Source organism: Balaenoptera ricei, chromosome 1 (genome assembly GCF_028023285.1).
Source record: "Balaenoptera ricei isolate mBalRic1 chromosome 1, mBalRic1.hap2, whole genome shotgun sequence".
NCBI lineage: Eukaryota > Metazoa > Chordata > Mammalia > Artiodactyla > Balaenopteridae > Balaenoptera > Balaenoptera ricei.
The window spans coordinates 85,611,519-85,629,883 of NC_082639.1; the positions used below are offsets into that span (position 1 = coordinate 85,611,519).

Below are 18,365 nucleotides of genomic sequence, written 5' to 3' on the forward strand. Positions count from 1 at the left end.
TTTTAGCACAATATAGACACAGCCTAGTCTCTGACAAATGCTTTTGTCAATAGCAAAGGTACTTTGCCAAAGTTCAAATCTGTATCTCTGTTTTATTGTGTTCAAATTCTCACTACATCTCTTTAAAGATTGTAACTAATGTTGATTGCAGTTTACTGGAATAGCTGAAAAACAAAATGGTAAAAATATTGATTTCTCTGCACAGAAAATAAAGTTTATTTTGCATGAAAGAGGCAAAAATAGAAATGAAAAGCAGAGGAAATATCACAGTGCTTAAATAAACTCCCTCAGTATTCAAAATCACATTATGGAGCTTTAAATCTCAAGGTTATTCAATTGTACTTTACAAAGTTCATTTAGAAAGATACCTGGGTGTCATGGAAAAATGCTAAGTGGTTTCACGTTAACACGAATATGCCCTCACACTATTCATTATCCTACAATTATTTCCTCTTCACTTTGTCCTTCTCTTCTAGAACCTTTGATCTTCACTTTTACTGACATATACTGCTGGTGATAGACACCACTGAATTCCAAATGTTCTGTGTCTGCCTGGAACCTGGAATTGCTAAGTCTCTTTTCAAAGACTGCAAAAATACCACCACCACTCCCAGCTCTCCTGCAGAATAAAGCAGATTTACCTAGCCAATGAAGGCTTGGAAAACTACAGCATTCCAAGGTCATCCTGATCTCTGCCCTAGCAAGTAATTAGGTGAAAAAATCACACTTGTTTTAAAACGCTGGCCTCTACCTACCAGGTTGCATAACACTCTAGGAATATGAGTTCTCTGGTCCTTTAGAGATGTCACTACGGTAGGTAAACTAAACTTAAACTGTGTCCCAATTCGGCCAATCTGCAACTGAAAATTTATATTAGCAGAAAATATTCATGTGGAACTATCTAAGATTGTTACTTCCATTACCAATTTACTGTAATTATGTCAACAAGTTGAGCAAATAGAAACAATGTTATGAATGCCAAATTAATACACACAATTAAACCAGAACTATATACTTCATCTCTGCACTTTAATGCTTTTCTAAATTACAATATTTAATGATTACAGGACTATGAAATGATATGACAGAGAGAGAAAATATATGAATATGTTGTACCTATTTTATCGTAAAATAAGTGATGCTGTCTTGTTAAAAAGCATAAAATAGAGTATAAAACAAATCCTCAATATTATCACATATGTAAGCCCCTTTAATGTAGAAAAGACAGTGCTTGCTTGTCCTATTATGAAATGATTCTTCTCCTAGGGCAGGTGAGGTGTTACGGATTACACTTGGTGCCAAAGAAATGCCCCGAGGGTCCTTTCTTTGGTGAATGCACCTCCACTTGATATAAATCTTGTCAGAATATCAATCTCCCCACACTTCTCTTACACATCAAGGACACCTCTACCCTAATCTTATATCCTTGAAGATTATTATCAAGACTTCTTAGTGTGAAACACATGACCTCTGAGTCTAGCAGATCCCTCATGATGAAGGCAAGCTCTATGAAAATCTGAACCATTATCCTGATTCCTTGATGGGGCCTTACCTTCCTCAACACTATCTCATTCCACCTAAATGTTCTGTAAAATTATTCAAAAGAAATTATTCTCAGAACTTTTTAATCTATCTTCTTTTAAACATAGACCAGAGGAGATATTTTTTTCCATTTAGATTATTCTTTATCCAGAGAGAAATAAAGCAGTTAAATTTAAACTGTGATGATTTCAAATTGTTCCAGTAATGGTAATAATAATAACAATAATTAATAATAGGAAATCCCTTGATTCAGAATAGAATACAGCCTGAATAGACACCAACCACCTGATGTTTTCTGTAACTTTTTTACCATGGTTGACCACATTTACCATATTTAACTAATGCAGCCTTTCCATAACTAAAGGTGCTATGATTCTAATGTGCTAATCTTTTATAACTAGTCCTAAGGAGAGGTTTTCAATTTAACATAGAGATTCCTATAGGATTTTCTTTGTGTGTGGGTTGAAGAATCAGTGGAAAAAAAAGAAAACTGTTGCCAAAGTTTTCTTTAAATTGAAAGCACACCCACACAGAATATCAGTGACTGCCCCCTGGCCGTTCTGCCATTTATCTCCAAATCAAAGAGGGTCTATTTGCATGTAGCTTCTCACTGCCATATGGAGATCCCAGAGGCCGAAGTGTTGTAGTACCAGGTTCCAAAACTTCAAGCCTGCCATAGTCATTTTGCTTTCTGCATTAGTATGAGAAATTTCACTGCCTTTAAAAAATTATTATTATATCGCACGTTAGAATGCCTCTAGGAGAGCTGAGAACTGAACATTTGAAAAGTTAAATTTTCTGCAAATAAAAAGATCAATTCTCCCCTGCACCAGAGGATCACATATTACATTTAGGCATATGTTTGTGTTCAGATCTTGCCAAAGGAACAAACCAGATCAAGATAAAAATAAGGAAGAGTGAAGGTGAAGGCAGAGCAGGCCACTGTATATGTGTGCAATCAGCGATGATTAATAAAGCATTTAGTTCAAATCTCTGTCTGAACATATAGTTAATTGATTTCCTATTGCAGGAGGAGAAGCAGCAGGGCCTGACAGGGCCAGCAGCAGGAGCTTTTCCTCTTCATTCATTATTTTCTTGCAGAAAAAGTTGTAGCCTGCGGTAACTCAAAGAGAGCAGTTTTGAGCGTCATGCTATATTTCTTAAACAAAGGAAAAAGTTCTTTAGGACTCTCGAAAGCTGCTTTGTAACTGATGAGCTGAACAAAGCTCAGAAATGGTGTGATTTTTGTTTCAATGCTTTCTCCAGGGATTCATCATTGATGAATTTGTCCTCACCAGAAAAGCTAAATCCTACTCATTTAAAGATAACAGTATCTCACACTAAAACTGTCTCTGTCCAGATATTAAAAGCATTACACTGCCGATAGAAAAGTGACAACATAATGAATCAACAAGGATACCTTAAGCCAGCAAAGCTTTAAGGTAAAGAGGTCTATTTGGATTATAATTTATTCATGGATCAATCTAAAGGTAATTGAGCATATTATGAAGTAGAAGAGGGTTCTTGTTTCTAATAGAAGCAGGCACTAGTATCTTCCAGTTTAAATTGCATAATTTTTATGAGAATGGCTGCAAGTTGGCTAATAGCACTGGTCTATAGTGTTGTAAGAGATCAACTCTTATTTTCCTAATCATACTCTCTCATCTGATTTGAAACAATGAGGGCAAGAAAAGTAATTTCTTTGATATTCAAATGGTAATAAGTTACAAGATAAAATGATTTCAGGTTTATACTGAGTGCGAGATATATATATGTATATATATAGTGCATATACTGTAAATATATATACACACACACACACACACACACTGAGTGCAATATATATCTGTGTGTATTTTAAATTGTATATATATTTTGCACTCAGTATAAACCTGAAATCCAAATATATATATGTCTCATTTCTGTGTGTATACACTGACAGATTGAAGAATAAATTAGAGGTAAAGGATATAGTATGCTTCACGACTAAGAATTTATTTTATATTTTTTACAAAAACACATTCACATATGACTTAGTTACACTATCTATCTTTTGTCATTTATTCAACATATACAATATCAAATGCCTACTCTGGGCCAGGAACTGTCCTTCGCTACATTAAAGGTTGAATAATTTCCATACGTAATGTGTGTAATTATCATTGTGACTAATTTTATAAGTATCTCCTGTCATTCATTAAGGGGTGGTGTCAGGCTGAATTATATGTGAAGTATATCTGGTTATTGCAGTTATCTAAAGGCATTGTACACAAAGCTCCTTGGAAAACTATTTAATCTCAATCAAATGACCAACAAAGAGAAAAGTGAAGAAAACAAACTTTCAAAGAGTTGATCTTTAACAAAACTCAGAAAGGCAACGGAGTACTCTTCGATACCTAAGATAAAAAATGCAGGAGCACGATGGCTGGGAACCTGGGTTCTCTGAGTGTGTTCCTAGCACACCCTAATTTCTTTTTTTTTTTTTTAAACATCTTTATTGGAGTATAATTGCTTTACAATAGTGTGTTAGTTTCTGCTTTATAACAAAGTGAATCAGTTATACATATACATATGTTCCCATATCTCTTCCCTCTTGCGTCTCCCTCCCTCCCACCCTCCGTATCCCACCTCTCTAGGTGGTCACAAAGCACCAAGCTGATCTCCCTGTGCTATGCGGTTGCTTCCCACTAGCTATCTATTTTACATTTAGTAGTGTATATATGTCCATGCCCGTCTCACTTCGTCCCAGCTTACCCTTCCCCCTCCCTGTGTCCTCAAGTCCATTCTCTACGTCTGCGTCTTTATACCTGCCCCTAGGTTCTTCAGAACCTTTTTTTTTTTAGATTCCATATATATGTTAGCATACGGTATTTGTTTTTCTCTTTCTGACTTACTTCACTCTGTATGACAGACTCTAGGTCCATCCACCTCACTACAAATAACTCAATTTCATTTCTTTTTATGGCTGAGTAATATTCCATTGTATATATGTGCCACATCTTCTTTATCCATTCATCTGATGATGGACACTTAGGTTGCTTCCATGTCCTGGCTATTGTAAATAGAGCTGCAGTGAACATTGTGGTACATGACTCTTTTTGAATTATGGTTTTCTCAGGGTATATGCCCAGTAGTGGGATTGCTGGGTCATATGGTAGTTCTATTTGTAGTTTTTTAAGGAACCTCCATACTGTTCTCCATAGTGGCTGTATCAATTTACATTCCCACCAACAGTGCAAGAGTGTTCCCTTTTCTCCACACCCTCTCCAGCATTTATTGTTTCTAGATTTTTTGATGATGGCCATTCTGACCGGGCACACCCTAATTTCAATCATTGTGCACTTGGTGTGATGCAAGGAAGTGTGGGAGACAGACATGAGAGGTCTCTGCTCTGTTCTGTCTGAATTCAGTTACTTTTCTTCTTCCCTTCCTTCAATTATGACAGTAATCAATTACTTACATTTGATCCTGATTTTATTCCAAAATCTGCTTTCACATGGCTTACATTCAGAAACTCAGGTTTTCCCCATGAATAACTGGCTTGTAATACTTAATCACTCATATAACAGTAAGCCATTTTTCATGATATTATCAGATTTGGACAGTGGAAAACAATAAGAAGACAAAGAGAGAAGGACCGTCTGTACATTATATTACCGTAGTACTATGTGGTGCCCAGTGGTGCAAATTGGGACACTGGAGTTGGACATGCAAAATATATGAAATTAATGAAATATAACTCTTAGTTTAACCTGATAAATTTAAGTGGACAACTTCTGATCAAAAATGCAACGTCTACAGCAGTCAAAAGCAAAGATAACTCATGCTTCATAGTGAAAGCAGAAAGCCAGCATTTGCATAGTGGTTAGGATACTGATTTAGAAGTCAAATTTGCATTAAAATCACAGTTTTACACTCATTAGCTGTGTGACTATGAGCCAATTACTTAACCATTCTGCTACTAATTTTCCTTATCAATGAAATGAGAATGATAGTATCTAACTCACGATACATTTAATGCTTGGTATAAGCATTAAATGGAATAATATTTGTAAAGTGCATGCCTGCCAATTTATTCCCACAAGCCTTAACTGCTTATGTTGCACTGTGTACCAGGCTCTATATTTCCACGTTTGCTCATGCTACAACGAGCCCACCCTGTCTTTTTTACCTGGTACACGCCCATTTGGCGTTTTCCTCTCAGCTCGGTATTCACAGCATTGCAGTAATGTCCTTTACTGACTCCCCTCTGTCCCCAGTGTTAGGGGCCCCTTGCAGTGCTGCAGGGCACTATGGGTACTTTTTAGCCTTGCACTTATGCCACTGCCTTATCACTATTCGCCTCTGCCTCCATCTTCTCCACTTGAGGTCCTAGTTAGTTTTTGATCCAGCACGTAACAGGTACTCAATATGCTTTTTCCCCCCCTTGTTTTTGGCTTGTTGCTTAGCTTTTTTCTCAATAGGTTTTTCAAAACTTGAAAAATTATTGAATGAATGCATGCATGAATATCTTGAATGTATTTTAAAAATCCTGCTGGTGGTTTGAAATGTCAGACAATCCCAAACAATTACTTTCAGAAAGAAATTAAGTTACAGAAATAGGTTCTTTAAAATTAAAAATTATATCATACTTACACAACAGCTGTGATTCATAAATTAAAAAAAAAACACTTGTAGAGTGCAAGACACTTACAATTTATATATAAAAGACAATCTGTCTCCTTAAAGAGCCTGTAGTTAATAGCAATTGCAATACTGCAAGACAGAGGCTGTGGCACAGGTGACCCAGGATGCCACATGAACCATGACAATGTGCCCCTAACCCCAGCTGAGAGGACAGAACTTTTCTAGAAATGACATCCGAGCTGAGTTCTGAAGGAGAGGGTGAAAGTCGGCTGGCAAGTAGTGAAGTTGGAGGTGTGAGGGTCAGGAGAGGGGAGGAAAATCCTCCAAGTGGAAGAAACACCAGAGGGAGAAGGGTGATACTTTGGAAGAGATGCTGGGAGCCAGCAGACTGCTGACCCTCTGCTCCGTGTTTCATAAGATACAAAGAGTGAGCAGCTTCTTCCGTGAAGGGGAAGCAGAGCACATTTTGTTGTGAAGTGATAAAGTCGGGATGTATGTTAGGAAGAATGTCAACCAAGAGAAGAAAATCTAACATGAATGGAATGCCAGCAAAGGATGAAGGAGATTAAGACTTGCTTTTTGCCAAGGACTGTGCAGGTGCTGGAGCTGCAAAGACAACTAGGAGGTGGTTCTTTCCAAAAGCAGTTTATGGCCTGTAGGAAGACTGACTCATATTCAGTGGAACTGAGGTGAGAACGTTATTGTTTTATATTGAAATATCATTTAAATGATGTATAGCAGATTCCTCCAAAGAAATAAACTTCATTGCTTAAAGCGATAACTTTTAAAGCAATATCTTTAGCTTGGAGTTCGGGAGATTAAGCCCTGATGGCATGACTGAAGAGAAACAAAACCAAAGAGATGGTCAAACCACTATGCATGCGAAATGCAGAAGAATTTTGAAGCAGAGACGCAAGAGGGAAGAGATATGGGGATATATGTATATGTTTAGCTGATTCACTTTGTTATAAAGCAGAAACTAACACACCATTGTAAAGCAATTATACTCCAATAAAGATGTTAAAAAAAAAAAAGAAAGCAGAGAGGACAGGGAAGAGGAACATGCAGGAAGAGAAGGAAAAGCGAGAGATGTAGAGGGAGAAGAGCCTATTGATGTGATGACTGGAGTACTTCTATAAAGAGGAAGCGCTAAGACCCAATTTTAAGCAATCCAAATCCTCCTCTATGACCCCTAAAACTTTAAAAACGTCTCCTACCCACTTACATATCCTGGAGAGAAATTTGGAAGAAAGTCAGGGAAATAGGGTTGAGTTTCATGGTTGGATTGGCATATATTCTCAAAGAATAGAGACCAACAAGAGATAAGATTTGAGGGAGATTCAGAAATCAGTGGGAATAGGAATTTATTGCCAGAAGTGACATAGAGAACATAATCTCTAGGAATTTTGTAGCAATATCCAGAAGGATGGGACTGGTTGATCTCAGGTGACATTTGGGTTATGTAGGTAACTATAAGGAAGAAAGGGATAAACAGAGGAAGAGATGTACACACAGTTTGATGTAACCCTGATCTAATGAGCAATTAATTCCAACTAAGAGACTTCTTAGTGAAGGAGGAATTTAAATTGTGATGAAAGATTATAAAAGGGAGAAATAGTGTGTGGTGTTGGAAAGGGGGAAAAAAAGAGAAAGGAATGGATGAGCAAAGGGTTGAAACATTAAGAAACTACAGAATGAACTTATTCTTACATGACTAAAACAGAGTAAGTGCCTGAGGAATAGTAGCAGGTAAAGCTGGGAAATCTATGAAGGCCTCTGAATTCTGGGCAAAACAGTTTGGATTTTTATTCTTCAGGGTGTAGGGAAACACCAGATATTTGAAAATATGTAGTCAGGGCTTTGTGGTGGCAGAAAGAAGGATGAATTGTGGGTAGGTGCTTTAGAAAAAAGAGGAGAATGATCCAGAATGTTGGAGATGGGATTCCAATTGTAGCAGAAAAGGGAAATAGATGACATAACATTTTTTAAAAGATTATACAGTACTCTGGAAAATAGACAGCCACTACTGACTACACATCCCAACTCCAACAGTACACATTGATCTTCACTCCCTCACAACCCACCAGCTGCTGCACCCCTGCTCTGACAGGGACTCCTGCCTGAAACCACCTAGCTTTCATTCTTTCTGACACAGAACCCTCTCTGACAAACTTCTGTCTCTACCTCTTTGCTGCTCATCTTTCTGCAAATGACCCCTCCTCTCTCACCATCCCCTGCTCAATCAGAGTCTCAAACATTTTCAAAATCACATGGGAACTGTGTTCATGGGTGGCTTCATAGGCTGTGAACTACAGAAGAGTTACACCTTAGTGAAAATGAACATAAAACAATGGCGGTAGGGAACCTGGGAGGGATGAAATAGGATTGGTTTTTCTTTCCGTGCATGCTGGAGGACTCCTGCTTGTGTTTTGTAGTGATGATGAATTGGGGGAGAAGTGAAGGAAATCAACTTCCTCAACAATAGCTCTAGTGAGAGGTGATTGTAAGTCCTATACAGGAAGGAACTGCACCATCATTATTATCTTCATCAAAATCAGCATATTTATTGAGCACCGCTATACACCAAGTCCTTTGCAAAGCGCATGAGTACCTAATCTCTTCTTCATTGCAACCCCATGAGGTGGGTATTGTTCTTGTCCCCGTTTACAGATGAGAAAACTGAGGCTCAGAAAGGCTAAATAACTTGCTCCAGTTCTCTTATTAATAAATGGCAGAGCCAGGATTCAAATTCTAGTCTGCCAGATGCTAGACTCTGCTACGCTGTCACTCATATTTCGATGTAGTACTTACAAAGCTTATTAAAATGAGTATTTAATGTATTTTTGATTGATATAAAGAAGCATACTACTCACATATTCCATTCCTTGAAATCTATGCTTCCTGTTTTTCTTTTTCCACAAACTGTGAAGTGAAAAACACCTCACACAGTAGACATCATTAAAGAAAATGCTGAACACATGCCATGCAAAATATCTGTATTAGTTTAGTCCTGTTTATTACTGGCCTCAAGTTTAATGAGCTCAAGTTAATACAGGTGAAAGGCCAGAGTGTTACATGTAGCGGTTAATGAAATACCATAGAGCTGCTGAGAAAATGATTAGCAGCCAAATGTGAATTTAATATACTTCATTCTCAAGATGCAGTGCCTCGTGGGAGGCATCTTTCTGGGGGAAATAATGTGGTACATTGGAAGTAGCACTTGCTTCCGAGTTGGGAGATGGGGCTCCGATCTCAGCCTTGCCGTCAGCTCTCCTTGTGACCTATGGCAGTGCAGTGACTCTCTCTTAGTCTCAGTTCTCTTATCTGTAAAATGAGGAGGTTGGATCAGATAATGTATAAGGTTCCTTCCAGTGTGATGTTTTGTTTTGTTTTCAAATTCAGTTAGAAATCCTTAGGGCTTCTGCCCAGGTAGCATCACATAGTCTGTGGATGAAACGTTGGGTTGAGTCATAAATTATATTGATATATACCTCTTTCCCTCCTATTTAACTATAGAACATTCTGCATCTGTTGAAGCTGTAAAATATGGATATTATAAATAATGTTTATCAAACTCCTAAGGTTGGAGTTAAACTGTTTTAGGCTTCATCAGTACAACCACAGATAGCATTGCTATGTTATCTCATTATTAAATAATGAAATCTGTATAGATAATTAACAGAAATAAAAACAATTTTAAAAAGAAAGCCATTATAATCTGTATAAATTGGGAAATTCCTACGATCACAACTAACACTACACTGTAATTATCTTTACAAAGTTTGATGTCTAGCTACAAACTCACCTGAGACATACTCTATACAAAATCAACTACACACATATTAGAAGTAGATATAAGTGATAACAGGCATGAAATTGCCAAGTGAGTAAGATTAAAACACAAATACACTTCGACTGCATTTGTGTATATTCAAAGTTTTAGGTTGTTAAGGGAAAATAGAGCCTTCTACTAAAGCAGTGCAAGATACAGAATGGTCACTCGTCTTGGGATGCAGAGACTAAGACACTTAGTTTCTAAGACAAATCACCTGCCCTCTGTGAGCCTCAGTTGTCATCTGTGTAAAACAGAAATAACAATGACCACTCTTCCTCCCTACTCTTCATAATTTTTTGAAATAGGAAGGCAGTAATAGATTACTAAAATACAGCTTTTACCATTTTAAAAACGATAAAGCAGCGTAGAACCCAAGTGTTTTTTAATATATTGAATATAAATATGATTTATGCTCAATATGATAAACAATATAAAGATGAAGTATGCTGAATTATAAAAATGTCACAAAATACTAGCTACACATGAAGAAAGACTTCCTGAGCTATAGTTCTTCCAATGCTTTAGGACGACTTGAATGAAATAATTGGCTTTTGAAATCCACCTTCAAAATGCTACTGCTTTCATGGCTAAATATTGCATAGAATGTCAAGGGCAAACACCAATAAGGGAAAATGGAATAAAAATTACTTCATTCAATGGTATGGAAGCAAAGGAAAACAGAAAAATGGAGTGATGAAGAAAATGGGACTGCTATAAATATGAAAAATGCATTCAGGATTCAGGCTATATTTGGAGCCAGAGTAGAAGATTAATCAATCTTTTCCATATTTATTCAATATGATACCCTAATATTTCCCTACACAGAAACACCTGGATTACTGCTTTAAGCCTTCTTACCTCAAAGTGTGGCACAAGACAAAAACTGTTACATTTTGATACAATCAAAACTATTTGGAGTTGCATTTCAGGACATACCGGAAAAAAAGATCATCATTTTGAAAGTCAATTTTTAGGGTTTCTATGCTAAGCAGGAGATTTATATTGGAGAGAAAATAAAAGTAAGTGCAAGTTTTTAGTTGAAAGGAAAAGACTTTTCTAACATAATTAATTACCATGCTAGTAGGAAGTATTTAACGTGGGAAAAGAATCTTTTATATGCATGGCAAAGTGCTCCATAAGCAATAGCTTCTGCATACAGAATAGAAAACACTAGCTAACACCCATCTGTAACATCAGACTCATCCAAACCTAGGTCACTACTGAAGGCAATCCTTGCCCCACAGATTTGGATTTTCCTCTCTGTCTCTTCCACATCACTTTCTAAACTATAATGTCATTATTTATGTATTTTCTATTTTTCTGAATAGATCATAAACATTTTGAGAACAGGATACTTTTTTAACATGTTTTATCATTCCTCTTAATTCTTTACATATAGTTGGCTTTAATTAAATATTTGATGAATGAATGAAGGATTAAAATCAACAGAAAGCTGTGCTGACAAGAAATTTCAGCTAACCATATGTGGTCACAGCTTAATGATGACAATAAGTGATCTAGTCTAAACACTTTTCATATAAAATATTCAGAAAGATTCTCTCTATGCACAATGCTGGGCAAGAGTGGGATTGATCTAATGCCTAATGACCAGGCAAATAAAATTTAGCCTGGTCCATAATATTGCATAAACCAATCCCTGATAATAACAGGGAATTGTAAAAACAAATAGCATTTGTAGTGATAAGGTATTGTAAGGTATAGTTCCAGCAATCAATTTAGATTCAATGGCTTAGAGCTCAATACAAATAATTTCTTTGTATTTTCCAGGTTCTTTGTTTAAAGTTTTCTATCAAGAAAATAGTAATGACCAACTATTTCATTTTCCTATTCATAACAAAAAAATCAAACAACAAAACATTTTATGGACCATAGTTACAAAAACCATTATTTTATTAAAAATTTACTTTGAACAATTGTGAATCTAGGCAATTATCACATTAAGTCAAATACTCAGCTTCAGGAAAAGAATAATCCACTTGATTCTGTGGCCTTTACGAAGGCCATATGGCTGCGCAGTACATGCTACTGTTCTTTTGACCCCCTACCCCAGCCATTGGCTGCCATAGTCTTTTATAAAGATGAGCCTAATGCTTTGCATTGGCTAATACCACAAAATGAGGACAGCAGTCAAAGAAACCAGCCATTAGTACATAATTTTCTGAGCTTCATCAGACATCAGCCAATTGTTGAATATCACATGTCCTAAGAATCATTAGCACCAAACTCTAAAACTCTTATGGAGCTCTAAATTTCTAAAACCATAAAACCATAGCGGTTATGGTTTTAGAAATTGTTTTTGTGTATTATCTCAATTTCCACAATACATGATTATTATAATATTGCTGAAACTTGAGGCCCCACAGATGTGGCAAACACTTAATGCCCAAGTCCACATAACAGTAGGCAGCAGAGCAAACTCAAACCTAGGTCTCCCAACTCCAAGCTTAGCCCCTTCTCCTCTATATGGACTGGCCATGTCCTTCCCAAGCTTTTTGGCTGCTATTTCACCTAAAATTACTGTATGGTTTTTGGCATTTGACCAAGGGAAAGATCTAATAAAATGTGTTCTTGTGGAAGGCTCATTCTATGTGCTAAGCATTGAAGATATAACAGAGGGCAAAATAGATATGATCCCTATCCTCAGGGAGTTTGTAGTAGTTTGTCATGTAATAGGATTAAACATAAATAAATAATTCTATGAATACATACAACATTTATCACAATTTTCAATGATATATAGTTATCTGATTATTTGTTTAAAGTCTAATCCTATCAGACAACAACCTCTAACCCTTTGCTTTACTCACCAGGCAAAATCTTAGCCCGTATTTAACTCAATTATCCAGCTATTCTATATTTACACTTGAAAACTGAATATGGCTGGAGAATATGACTGCTCTCCATCCCCCAAATGGGCACTAAGTACTCAGTAAGCCTTGGTACGTTACCACTGTCATTCTTGAGCTTTCTCACTACAAAATGACATTCTTATACCTTCTTTCTCCTCCTAAAAACTAAACTGCCACTCTTTCTCATTGTTAGTTGATGATCTTGGTTAAAGATCATTACATTATTGGTTAACATTTTTGAAGTAATTGTTCTATTCTAAATTTTATAAATCCACCCCATCTGTACTATCATTCTTCATCTTTTCTTCTTGCTATGAGGGGAAGCGTCCTGGTTCATTCAAAGGCTCCACTGAGGGCTCTATCTCACATCTGCCTGGTCATCCGAAGGAATGTGCCTCTGTAATTTTTATCTCTGCCCACCCCATGATTCACTCTCACTTTAAAAAAGTATTTCCATTAACACACAGATGTGCTTTAATCTCTCATCCTGAAAACAGATACATAAAACAAATAAAATAACTCCTTTGAATCTACAGCCACTTCTAGGTATTATTTATCTACTGCCTTTTAAATTTCTTTTAAGAATGGTTAATCGTGTCTGTCCTCACACCCTCACCTCCCATTTACTCCTCAGTATACTCTTTTCAGGAATTTGTCCTCCATTCCAAACCACGGAAATGCTTTGGTAATGAGGTCAACAAACACCTTTATTTCTCAAATTACATAGCCACATTTTTGTGCTCATTTTACTTTATCTCTCAGAAATATTCAACCTAGATAAGCCCTCCCTCCTTCTTAAAATACTACCCTTCTTTTCCTCCTACATCACTTCTGTATTTCTTTTGCTGGTTAAATCTTTCTCTGTGAAACTTAGAATATCCAAGGCTCAGTCCTAGGCACTCTTTTTTCCCCCTCTGTTGACATACTCTTTCCAAGTGATTTAATCTTGTCTTATGGTCTTAAATATCATTTAAACTATGGCTTTCAAATTTATAGCTCCAGTTCTATTCTTTAAACTGAGCTCTAGACTCTTATGTCCAGCACCTTAATTAACATATTTAATTAAATGTTGAGAAGCAATCTCAAAAATTGACATGTCTTAAGTAGATTCCTTGTTATTTCACTCCAAATAGGTTTCTTTTCCAATCTTTCCCATCTCAGATAATGGAGTGACTGCTCACCCATTTGCTCAAGTAAAAACCTTAGGGTTATTCTGGCTTCTTTCTTCCCCTTACCATCCTGTGTAGATTAATCCTTCAGCAAAACCTCCAGGCTCCATCCCCAACACACATCCCCAAATTCCCCACTCCTCACCATCTTCATTGATACGGCACTAGTCTAAGGCTTCACTGTCTCTCACAGTGAACATGGCAATAGCCTCCTAACTGACCTGCCTGCTTTCTCTTTTGACTTGCTATAATGTATTCTCCACATAGCAACCAGAGCAGTTATCTCAAACACAAATGAGAACAGGTCACTCCTCTGCTTAAAATTCTCCAATGATTTCCCAGCACACTTAAAATAAAATCTATAAGCTTCACAATGACTGCAGATTTATCTGGTCCCCGACTACTTCTTCAGTTTTCTTTTTTACTGTTCTCCTCTTAATTCACTATACTGCAGGCACACTGGTCTTGCTTTTCTCAAGTCTTATAAATTCCTATAGGCTTAGGGACTTTACAGTTAAAGTAGGCCCTCCAAATCACACTCTGCGTATCTCCCTTTTAATAATAATCCTATAATTAATTAATTAATAAGTTCATTTCTCCATCCTCTCTAAAAGGTATGAACTACCAGAATAGGTCATTCATCAATTTTGTTCACTGATGTTTCCCCAGAACCTTGAACCCTGACTGACTCATTGTATATTCTTAGTGAATGAAGGTACTGGGTGGCAGTATATTTAGGATAAACAGTGCAGTCCTTGAACTGAGCTTGGCTTCCAATCCTGGTTCCATTATTTACTAGGTTTTTGACCTAGTCAAATTTTGCTTAACTTTCATAATATCTCAGTTGCCTCATTCATAAAATGGGAATAATATTTCATAGGGTTGTAGTAAGGATTATATAATTTATACACTGTATATAAAATGAAGCTAGAGCTTTGTACATAGCAGGCACTTAATAAATGTTAGTCCTTGTCTTCAACATCATCATTATTATAGAAATTCCAGCAGTGTATTATAGTTTTTTCAATTATTATCTTACATGTGCTTTAGCATATTTTGCTGTGGGCTTACCATTACCCTAGAATTGACGTTCCCCTCCCTCCAGTAAACTATTTTTCCATCTTTTACAAGGAAAGTCAATGGATTAAGCATGTTTTACATGGTGGAAAATTGTTTATTTCACATCCAGACTGCATACCCTCTATAAAGTAAGAATTGCTCACATAGTTATATAATTTTATGCTCTGCATGTTTAAGTAAGTAAAATTAAGGAAATGAAGATTTGATAGTTGAGAAGTAAATGTAAACACTAGTGCTTAAAGAATGAAGGCAAGCCCATTCTGTAGCCTAAAGTGAATGCTGTCATCTGTAGGGGTTGGGGAAAGATCCTAAGATCTGAGCCCATTACCGTGCTACTTCACGAACATCTGGCAGTCTGTCACTTCACAGGCAACAACATCTTCTCTAAACAGAAGAGACTTGAATTCATCAGGGAATCCCATAGTACAGTATATGCTTAACTTAAGTACCTGCTTTCCGTGATTTCCATAGATTATCATATTCATGACACTGTGGAGTGAAAGCATTCTTCTCACTCTCTAACCAGAACATGAAAAAGAAATTAAAACATTGGCAGGCACTTTGTCTCCAGTTTGTTGGACAAGTAAGAAAAGGACTGTCTACCCATTTATGTAAATGAAATTCTGTCAACTCAGCGCATTTTAACAAAGATGACAGCTGTCTGTCTATTAATAAATACCTGACAAGATAACAATTACATTTGGAGTTGACTGTTTTTTCTTTAAATAAATGTAGGTCAGTGGGTTTTTTAAGATTTTGTTTAAAATAAATTTTCAAACCCCAATAACTTTTCCCCTCATCTCCAATAAACCAGAAAGAGATTTCAACATGTACATTCTTGCTTTCTTAGCAGTGGTTTCAGAACATAATGGTCAAAGCCTTTTTAATACATATAACTATGAAATTAAATATGTATGTGCTTACTGTGTGTATATACATTCATACACACACGCATATAAATATGACATCCATACTCTAATGCAATATTTTGAATTCTATAGAAGGATGTAAAACATAGTAGGCTCTCTGTTGTCCAGGAGTGGCTACTCAGTTTAGGGATTATCTGGGTTCTTGTGCTGCATCTTCTATTTGACTTTGGATTTTTATTTCATTGTTGACTATCAGAAAGGAAGGGTAAGGATATATAACAAATTAATTAATCTGGTTACCCATCAAGCTTTGGGAATATATTTATGAATAATATATTAATGAATAATTTGAGTTTTGGTGGATTATCTATAGCATTCATTAATCCATCCTGGCCCAATGGCCTATTAGTTAGATTTCAGAAAGTGAGTTTTTTAAACAGAATGAGGATGAGATTTTGAATTTCCTTTTATGGAAGATCATTCCAAGAGAATGTGTTTTTCTCTGTCTAGTGGAGTTTGGGAGAGGGTCTATGTTGATGTATTAGAATGCCAGTTATAAGTACTGGATAATTTTATCTTTATTTATTACAGATTAAAAGCACAATGTTGTATTTAATCACCTTTAAGACGTTATATTATCATTATGCATACTATAAGAGGAAAAATATAAGCAAAATAAATTGTTTAAAATATTAATAAAACTTTTTACACCTTCAGAGTCTGCTAATTTAAAGATGCCATGAATTAATCGCAAGACATTCTGATTCAGAGGTATTAAAATGTGAAAAAAATGCATGTCTTATAATTGATGGAATGCAGTATGTTCCCCAAATACTTACTGGCGCAGTTCTAAGGTTCTTTCTCATCATTGTTAGTAGTTGTAACAATGGTATTTCATTATTCCTAGAGCAATGCTGTGTGAAAATTACATCATCATCCCTAAAATTCTATTTATAAATAAACGTCCAAATTTTAGAAGTATAAAACAATAACAAAAACCTTATCATCAGAAAAAGGCAGGGAATAAATATTGTTTTATTTCCAGCTTTATCCCAGAAAAGAATGTGAGTATCTGAAAGAAAGAGAAGGCAGAGAGGAGAACTCACTGGACGCCTCTGATTTGGGTGGAGTCCAGATCTGAATGCTTCTGAGATAGGTATCTGTTGTTTCCTGAATTCTATTTTCCCCCTATATCTACTCTAGAGGTAGGTAGTGCCATTTTAAAAATAAGATTAATGTGAGTTCAAGAAGAAATGATCATATGCAATAGTGTTCCTTCAAAGAAAATCATGACATCTGACCATTTTTTAAAAAGCAAAATTCACCTCTTCTATTTCTTATGAATGTCTTTGCATGAGCTAAATACCTGAGCAGTTGATGGACTTAGTTATTTCCAGGAGAAACTCCTGTTGATCAGAGTTCAGGGAATAATTCTAGCACAGCCCCTTGGAGATATTTTTTCTAGGACAGAATGAGCCACAGGGAGAAAGATACACAAGACAATGTCAAAAGATACAGCATCATTATGCCATTTAACGGCTGGTGTGGGTTACATCAGCCAATAGTCTGGGGAAAGTAGGTTTTCCCTGAATAAAAATGAATCAAAAAGATAATGTCATATTTTATTAGACTCAATAAAATCATAAGCAAATACCATACATTCCTGTTAGTCATCTAGTGATGGAACTGTGTATGTGATGGCACTAATGGATTCCTTAAATGTAAATTACTGATAAATTCCTAAGTAAACCATCCCTCACTTCAGAGCCATTGTAATCCATCTCTTATGTCAGTTGAACTGTGATGCTTATCCTTCTGATTGCACAGGCTTTACTGCTTTTCTTCATTCATCTCTCATACTCAGTAATCTTTTTACCTCACCTTTCCAAGTTTATAATTTAAAAGCAATCTATTCACTGCTGAAAAAAGGACCCTAGTGTAAATAAGATGTCTTCGAGTTATGACCAAAGAAGCCATTACTGGTTATACAATGGTCCAGGTTCTATTACACATACGACAATCTGGGGAGCCTCACTGCTCGTGCGCCTTCAGCAATGTTTCGTGTCAACACACAGAATCAAAGCTGGGCACTGACTTTGGGGTCTCCTTCTGTTCCTACTTCTTTCATATGGTCTTACATTTCACGTTTGAGAGAAAAGTCCCAGAGGGCCAAGACTGGCTGCAGTAAGTTCTTTGCTTTGTCATCAAAATGGATTTTGATTTGTTAAAAGTTGCAAAATAGTGGATTGGCTAAATTGGAATTCATTCCTCAAAATCCTAGATGGCCATTAAATAGAAAATCATATACAGGAGGATTATAAGAAGTATAGAAAATGCGTACATAATAAGAGAAATAAAAAGCAGAATTAGAGCA

General features: G+C 36.2%; 1 protein-coding gene across 1 annotated transcript in view; it reads right to left on the bottom strand.

The window, feature by feature from the left end:
• DPYD (dihydropyrimidine dehydrogenase) overlaps nt 1–18,365 on the bottom strand; it is an 809,798-nt gene that overhangs the window by 30,629 nt on the left and 760,804 nt on the right. The window lies entirely within an intron of this gene.